At 33.1% G+C, this 9,186-nt stretch overlaps 1 long non-coding RNA gene across 4 annotated transcripts; it reads left to right on the top strand.

Moving 5' to 3' along the window:
- Nucleotides 2,160-6,489, top strand: LOC107619616. Of its 4 annotated transcripts, none has more exons than XR_001615713.2 (7): nucleotides 2,160-2,558; nucleotides 2,854-2,928; nucleotides 3,244-3,569; nucleotides 3,693-3,732; nucleotides 4,272-4,362; nucleotides 5,885-5,983; nucleotides 6,093-6,489. It is a non-coding gene; the product is annotated as an uncharacterized LOC107619616 (long non-coding RNA). The 4 variants fall into 4 exon arrangements; XR_001615712.2 differs by having other exon boundaries at nucleotides 2,161-2,558; nucleotides 2,719-2,928; XR_001615714.2 differs by lacking the exon at nucleotides 2,160-2,558 and adding an exon at nucleotides 2,577-2,667.

Genomic DNA, 9,186 nt, shown 5'->3' with positions numbered 1-9,186 from the left:
AATAAAAGAAAATCAATCTAAACATAAAGAGTTCATAAGCCAATTTGGCAACATAAGTAATTAAATGAGAGCATTAAAGTATCTGAAAGTAAAAGAGAAATATAAAGTAAAAGAAATATTGAACCTGATAAAGAGTTGAAATCCTAAATCCTTTAAGAGGAATCCTAATCCTAAAACCTAAGAGAGAGGAGAGAACCTCTCTCTAAAACTACATCTAAATCATGAAAAGTGAATAATCGAAGGCCCTCTCTGAATGGATGCATTCCCCCACTTTATAACCTCTAATCTGTGCTTTCTGTACTTGGATCTAGGCCAAAATGGGTTTCAAAAATCGCTGGGAGCGTTTTCTGCAGTTTCTGGTGGTGGCGTCTATCACGCGTCCGCGTGGGTCACGCGGTCGCGTCATCTGGGAGTTTTCCTTGTCACGCGTTCGCTTCGGTCACGCGTACGCATCATCTGCGTTCTGCTCAAGGCGTGCGTCCGCGTCAGTCACGCGTTTGCGTCGCTGCCCTTTCGCGCTGGGCATGCGGCCGTGTCGTCCATGCGTTCGCGTCGCTGCCAGTTCTTTCAAAAACTCTATTTGTGCTTTGCTCCCATTTTTGTATGTTTCCTTTCCATCCTTTAAATCATTCCTTCCTTAAGGGATCTGAAAATACTCAACACACAAATCACGGCATCGAATGGTAATAAAGATAATTAAAATAATTATTTTTAAAGCATAGGAAACATGTTTTTCACATACATCACATAATAAGGAAGGAAAAGTAAAACCATGCAATTTCACATGAATAAATGGGTGAAGGTTGAATAAATCACTTAAATTGAGCACAAAATATATCATAAAATATGGGTTTATCACCCAGCATCCAAAATGGGCGCCCAACTCCTGCACTCCAAGCCTGGCGCCCAACTCCAAGAAGTGGCGTCCAGCGCCACCAACTCCAAATGTGTTGGGCGCTCAACACCCAATCCCAGAGCTCGGCTCTGAGTAAAATTTCAACTCCTAGTGACACAGAATTTCTCAAAGCCCAGTGCCAATCTATGGAGCTCGGCGCCAAGATCATAATTCACTCTCAAGAAGCTCTAAAATCAACCCAAGATTCAAGATTTAATTGATTAATTAGCATTAACTTCTAGAAAGATAAGAAGATTTAGTTGTTAGAATTTAGTTTAGATTAGATTTAAATTATTATTTTGAATTTGAAAAAGTTGTTATCTTACTCTTCAGTGATAGGAAGATAAAATTAGTTTTTGAATTCCAATTAATTAGGGAGTTAGAATATAAATAAGAGAACAAGGTTCACATAAATTATCTTGGAATCTACAGATCAAGGAACTCTTTAGTTTTAGGTTGTTTTAGTTTCTACTATTAGTAACTAAACCTTCTCTGTTAGATGTTAGGAGTTCTGTTTGATTTTATGGATTAGTAATGCAAGTGTTTTCTTTATTTTGATTCATGATTTTCTATTTTTTCAAGATTGAGTCTCGTTCTTCATCTTTAATGGTTAAAAATATTGGAAAATATTCCAATTCTGTCTTGAATTCTATTATTTCTTTGGAAAATTAATATCAGAATTAGCTTGAAACTCTTTCTCATAATTTTCAACTTGACTAGGAATAGTATTGTAAAAGTTGTGTAGCTTTAAATCGAAATTGTGCTTAACCTCTTCTATTAATTAGTTGACTAAGGAATTGGCGACTAATTAAGTTAAGAGAAATTTGATTGCCAAGGAATTGGAATTCAATTATAAATGATTTGCTGTAAAAAGATTTTTTCATGCGTCAAAGTAGGAAAATACAAGTATTATTTTTTCTAAGAATTAAACACCTCCGAAACCTTTAACATTCCATTTCCTAATTACTTCTCCAAAGTTTCTAAGCTTTTTCTCACTCACAATCAACAATCTTTTTCACTGTTCTTTGCTTCTACTACTACTTCAAGATCTACAACCCTCTTGCCAAGATTTGATTGATCTAATTAGATATTCAATTAGACGTTACTTGATTCAATCTGTTAATCTTCGTGGGAACGATCACTACAAAATTAAAATTTAATTTTGGGAGTATTTTAGTGGAGGTTTCTAAAACCCTCTACCATACATTTTATTTATGAAAATTTAAAAAACCTCCACTAATAATTAATATAGAATTAAAATACAAAATTCTCCCCCCCAAAACACTTCTTATTTTCACAAAGATAAGAGTGGTTAGCGGACGAGAGAACGTCCATAAAATCCTAAATTCTCTACCGCCATTTTCGCCGCGTTCCCTCTGCCGTTTTCGCCACCGGTGCGCCATTACAATTGCCATGGCCGTTGCAGTAGAGAGCTTCTGGATTGAGCCACCTATTTTATCAATGCGTTTTCATATCTGTCTCTCTATATTGTCGTTCCTGTCACTGTTGCCACTGTAGTTTCCGCAGCCGTTGCCGCCACAGTTTCAGCCGTCGATGCCACTGTAGTTGTCGTGGTACAACACGTTTTCAGATCTGTTCACTCCTGAGCTTCTTCTTCAATGCCGCTTCCTCTCACTCCAATTTCTCCTTTGAACTGTCGATGGTACTTCTTTTTCTTCTTTTTCCATATTAATTTGCTGATATTTCTTCTTTGTTAACAATAAATTTCTTCTTTGTCTCTCCTCCTCAGTTTTGTTGCAACTTTTTCACTGGTATCCCCTCTTGTTCTATATTTTTTATTGTTTTTTATTTGTGTTGATAAGGAGTATTGGAAATGAGGCAGGGAAGACATGATAATTGATCATTGAAGCTATTTTGTTTCACGCCAGTAGATTTTAAGTTTTGGCAAAATAATTCTGTCTATCTCTCTCTCTCTCTCTCTAATTTGATGGAAGCAGCTAGGGTTTCTCTTACTTGCATCTCAATTTAGTAGCATCGGCATCCAATAATCTTGCTTGAAATTCGTTACGGAGGTAACACCATATTAGATTTTCCCGATTTTCCTGATTATTCGGTTGCAAACAAAAAGGAGAACATTTGTTACTTGTCTTAATAACTCTACTGTTTAGAATTCAGCTCCGATCCTCAATTTGATTCGATTACTTCTAAGGATTATTTGATTCGTTTGAATTTGAGATTGCTATGTGTGTGCTAGTGCGGTTGCTTATTCGTAGTTCTTATCTGATGTTTAATCGGTTTTGAGGGAGGGGGGCTTTATGTGTTTCATACATTTTTTTATTAGTTGTGTTCTGATTTTGGGGATTTTTTGGATGTCGTTGTTTTTGTAGGGATCTCCTGGGATTGAAGATAGTGGCAAGTCTGAGGCACATTTGACTTCGGCTGCTGCTTTTGTGGGGGGTGGAATTTAGGATGCTTGTGATGATGCTTGCAGCATTTGTCTTGAAGCCTTCTGTGATAGTGATCCTTCCACCATATGACCCTAATTTTTTTTATCACGTGTTCATTTCTTGGATGACTAAAGTGAGATAGAATCAAAACTATACAATAATAAATTGATAGATTTGAAACCACTGCAGATTTGCTAGCAGAGGTGTGTAGAAGAGAGATAGAAGCAAACATTAAACCTGATCCAGACATCGATGTTTATATGAAAGTAAGAATAGTATTAAAACTATACTAACTAATACACCTATTATTTTAAAGCTTCAAATAATTCACAATTATTACTGTAAATGTTTGAACTTGTATGTGTCTTTCTGTATCTTATGATTCTCAGGCCAGAGCAGCTGGAGGCCACAAAGCGAATATTATAACAAGTATGTCATGCTTAAAACTACCTGACACTAATACTAAAAGGCAAAAAAATTTAAATAATCCCTTCACTTGAAAAGATGAAAATCCTTTAAACCTATGTTATGGGCCTAAGTGTTTACTTGTTTGAACTTTGAAGCAGACTTATAAATCGGCATTGATGAAAGCAATAGGTGAAACCACTAAAAAATTAGGTTTTTAAGACATGGTTTAGGAAATGACACTATAGCATCATCTGATCTATAATTCTATATAACCGACTCCGCTTTAGTATTCTCGATTATTATTTTGGAAACATTTAATTGTATTCGCTTTTCAGAGTTCATGTGTAGCTGCTCTAAATTTTCAAAAGGGAATACACGGTACTGGCAGTTGGCACCATCAGTTTTTGGGTTAATTTGAGCTGCATTGTTATATAGAATATAACAGATTAAGAATATTCATACACTCAACACATAATTATGTCATTACAATTAAGAATATAACAAATTCGATCTTCTTGATTCTTCAAGTTATCATCATTTCATTGGCATTGTATTTTTAGGTTTTGGGACTTGAGATCTGTGCAGATACTTTTGTGGGAAATGCAATGTTAAGAGGTATCTCTGGTGGACAAAGAAAACGTGTTACAATAGGTAACAATTTTACTGTCTAATAATATTTAATTTAATTTCTATATTGTTATGTAATGTGACAAGCATTTGTTATCTAATTAAAATAACTCACACGGTTGAAAAATATATAGCGGAGATGTTGGTTGATTCAGCCGAGCTCTTTTCTACTAATAATAAAATAAAGAAGGATGTGGGAGAATAGGGTGAGATTAGAGGCAAGGATGCAATGATTGAGGAGGAATGGGGGAGGTTGAGGGCTAAAGGAGTGATTTTATTTGTGGGAGGAGTTTGGTAGGAAGAAACTTCTACTTTACAGGCAGAATTTTTGTAGCGGTTGACTTAGATGTGAGATACTCATCCAAAGTATTAACCGATTCCTCTAATATTTTTCATGCATTATCACCACAACCAACGGTAATAGCCAAAAGACCTACAAAAGAATTAGATTAAATATTAATCAAATGAAACGTAATATATCAAGCATATGTGAGTTAATCAAGTCCTTTGTAGATGCATTTTTGGATCTTTTTTTATTGAAGCAAGACAAGAATGTAATAAGGTAGTAAATCTAAAAAAAGGAAAGCACTTCAAGATTATGGTAACTCATAACTATCATAGTTTGATAGATCAATAAATATGAGTAATGTATATCATCTCATTATTTGACAAGAATCATCTCTGACATTAATACCTCAAATAGCAATCATCATTGTTAGAGAAATAACAAATACAAAAGAAGATAAATCACATAAATAGGAATAATAGACATGCTTTTAGAAAAAGTCAACAAGATAGCATAGTAGTGCAAGCATAAGTGCTAGGAGTGATTTAATTTTATTTTCAAGTTTTAGATAATGAATGTTAAAATTAATTATTAGTAGAAAATTAAAATCGTTCAGATGAAAATAATAATTAAAAAACTTTTTTTATTTATGGAATCCTAGTTACAATCACTCTACTCCCTGGCCCGAAGTGAATTAGTTCAAGAAAATCTCTTAGAAGCTTTGGAGTATTCATATTATCTAGCACAAGGAGAACCTTCTTCTTACTTAGCCTTCTCATGGTGGAGGAATTTGTCCTGTTTGCACCAGTTATATGATGATTTTCTTCCCCTAATAAATATTTTGTTTTATGGTTTTGCTTTTGTATAGGGGATCTCTTATCCCCCATTTTATTTTATCATGTTCCTCATCGTAATGAAATTGTTTTTTATCAAAAAATAAAAATAAAAATAAATGTAACTTGCAAGTGAATCTGAGCCTGTAAAGATGTTTGAGAGAACTGCCAATTTGGCCAACAACCAGATAATTAATTACTGATGCAATCCTATAGAAATATGGTTGGTCTTGATTGTCATTGCTCCTGGTTCACCAGTATATTTCTGATGCCTACTGTATTAGATTATTAGGTCAGGTGGAATACAGTTCAACTATGACATAGTTTTCTTTAGCTCATATTTTCTTGTCTTTATATGTATTGTTGTTGGGATTATTTGTGTATAGTTGTACCTCAATTATTTGTGCTTGCTATTGTTTTATCATAGAGGCCACAATTGGTGAAGGGAAACATGCAACTTTACTCCGTGGATCAGCAACGTAGTCAGGCTCTTGAAGCTCATGCTGCATCCTTTGCTCAATTTAAGGTGAGATTTGATATGATTATGCGCTTCTACACTTATTTATTGATCACCTGAATAATTGCATACTTTGACTACTATGTGTTGGATGAAATTTAATTTTTCTTTTGGACAGGTTTTTGGAAATGATAATCCTTCTGTTTTGATATCTTTTGCCTCAAAGACACTTAATGCTAGTCAAATTATATTGAAGCTACATGTTATTGAGCTGGATGCACAGTCAGGTCTACATATTTTGGCCTCTCACACCTGTCTCCTATGTTTTTATTCTATGGCAGCATGGGTGTTACACAAACGTGTCTTGTAGTACCAAGTTACTTGTCCTCTCCTGATTTTTCATGTAATTACATGATATTGGAATATTTTTATTTTGAGACTTTTATGTAATTAGATGATATTGAAATATTATAGTTGTTATTTTATTTTACTTTTTAAAGAAAAACAATAATAGTTATGTAGAACAATACCATATGTAATTATGTTTGGAACTATTGACATTGAGAATTTTTTTATACAGAGTTATGTCTTATTTTGAGGAATTATTTTGTAAAATATTTAGTTTTTAATGAAAGGAGAATATGTAAATGAGATGAGATTAATAAGTGATTTGAAATTAAAAATAAATAAATAATTATAAGGTTTGTGGAGGTTTGAAAATGTCACAAAATAGTTAATTTTTGTTAAATTAAAAAATCAATTTGTGGGGGTTTTAAACTGTCACAAAAGTGATTTAAAACCGTCACAAAAGTCTAATATAAAACTCCCACTAAACACACATAAAATCTCCACTGAATAGATTGTGGAGGTTTTTAAAAACCTCCACAAAAGACCTCGTGGCACCTCAAATTTTGGGGGTTTTAGAAACCCCACAAACTATTTGGTAGGGGTTATAAACCTCCACAAATAAGAGAAAAAATTGCCACAAATAAACAAAAATCTTGTAATGGATATCTACTCACCGTGGTATTATTTGAAACAATTTGGTGCACTTGCCAATATATAAGCGTATCAATTTTTGACTCATCAATAATATTTCATCCAATGACTATATACTATATAATTTTTGTAAGAAATAATGGCTTTCTAAAAAAAATAAAATTGTAGGATTACTTAACTTAATATAATTTTTTTCATGTGAAAATGTCACTTAAATATATATGCTTAACTTTTTAAGTCTTTAATTTCTAATCTTTCATGTTTTATGGATCTTTTCTAACATAATATATACCGTCGAATTTTATACTGATCTCTAGAACTGTTGAAGTGACATTATATTCTCACACACACTGCAACGCTAGCTAGCTAGTTATTAATCTGATCTATAACATATGAAAGAAAAATCACTATGAATAACGTTTTATTCTTCATATTGTTCACGTTGTATTAATACGACTTATACAAATGATTTCATGATTACTAAACTATAAAATTGGCCACTAACCCCATTATGGAACCCGACAATCCCACTTAAGGAGGTATATATTAATTAATACACTACAAGAGAAGTGGATATTAACGGTGATTTTGCGTTTTAAACTGTCGCAAAATAAAATAACAGCGGTTTAACAACCGTTCTCTTTTAGAGTGCGGAGATTAGTTTTTTCGACAATTTTCAGTAACCGCTGGTATAACCACTGCTAATTAGGGTTGTTGAGTTTGCGACAGTATATAATCGCAGCTATTTCAGTGAGTGGATTTAAAAAATAAATTGCGGCGGTTATAAAATTGCTGCAAATTTATGTGCGTTTTAAAAAAATATTGCGACGACTTTGAACTGCCACAATTTCATACACTAGCTTAAAAAAAGACTAACTAATTACAATAGTTTATACCATTTTTCTTTACTATAACCTATTTTCTTTACATTATGTTTATTAAACTTTAGATATTAACATAAAAAAACATAAATTAAACAATATTAAACTTGTAGATAATTTCAAAATGTTAACTAAAAAATACTTATTTATAAAATCAAAAAACATGATACTCGAGTGCACGTGCACACACACACAGAGAGACAGGCATGGGGAGAACAAAATTAAGGTGGTAAAAATAAGCACCTTAAAAAAATCCTAAATATTGAAGCTCATTGAGAGTCATCACTAATAAAAAATAAACCATGGGACATATTTCATTTAGATCCTTGTGCATGTCTTTGCGTCCATTTTGGTCATTGTTGAGAGTTTCCATGAGAAGGGGTGGAACATACTATACTGTTCCATTCTCTTCAAAATCCTGGTAGTGTGAGAGAATGATGGTATCAATTGACATCTTAACAACTCCGAATAAAAGCGTTGCGACAATGTACCCAAGAACCCAGCAAACCTACATTGCACAGAATCTAAAATGAGGTTTGAATAAATGAAGTTGAAAACTTATTTTCTTGGACCTGAAAACTATGTTTTCGTAACTGAAAGTTGAATCATCATATCTAATACTTAGTTTTAAATAATAATTCATCTTCACGCCATACTCATTTAATTATATATCATAGAAAACATACCAAAACAGGCGAGAGTTTATGTGCAGCTCTTACATGTGTGTATCCAACATGAGGAATGCAAAAATAACACTTGAGAGAATGACACATAGTTTTCCTAGGAACAAAATAATATCGCCAATCACATTCACATGTCCGATCCGTAGGATGGTATTCATAATCAATTATGTTGCAATATTATAGGATCTGAAGAAACTTTCACCTGTTATAGGAATATACATTTGTGAAGCAAATACTCAATTAGTTAAATGCAGGGATAGAAAGAGAAAGACATATAAATGAAAAAAGTAATAATATATTATGTATTAAGAAATGCAACAAAGATTGGAATGTGATTGAGCCTCTCCAAACTTGTAGATGAAAAAGAGTACTAATGCATGCATAAACATTTTCTTTATGGGAGAGAAACAAAACTTACGATTATGAATGCATTTCAATTCACTGATTTGTTGATCCTTCTAATACACCTTAGAAAAATTGAGAAAATCTGTATGTAGCCTTACAAATCCAGTTGTCGGGCTTATAACTGGATACTTTTAGTTTGCGATGCATAGATTCAAGCAAAAACCAGATCGACTCTACAAATGATACAGTCAGATAGCCAAGAGCCACAAAACCAAGATTATAACACCCTACCACACAAAGCTTTATGCTTAAGCCGAAAACAGAGGTGGTGTGGTATTACGACCTCTAAAGTAAAATAATAATA

The sequence above is a fragment of the Arachis ipaensis genome, chromosome B09, assembly GCF_000816755.2.
Source record: "Arachis ipaensis cultivar K30076 chromosome B09, Araip1.1, whole genome shotgun sequence".
Lineage (NCBI taxonomy): Eukaryota > Viridiplantae > Streptophyta > Magnoliopsida > Fabales > Fabaceae > Arachis > Arachis ipaensis.
The sequence above is the reverse complement of the archived record's forward strand: the minus strand, read 5'-3'. Positions and strand labels throughout refer to the sequence as shown.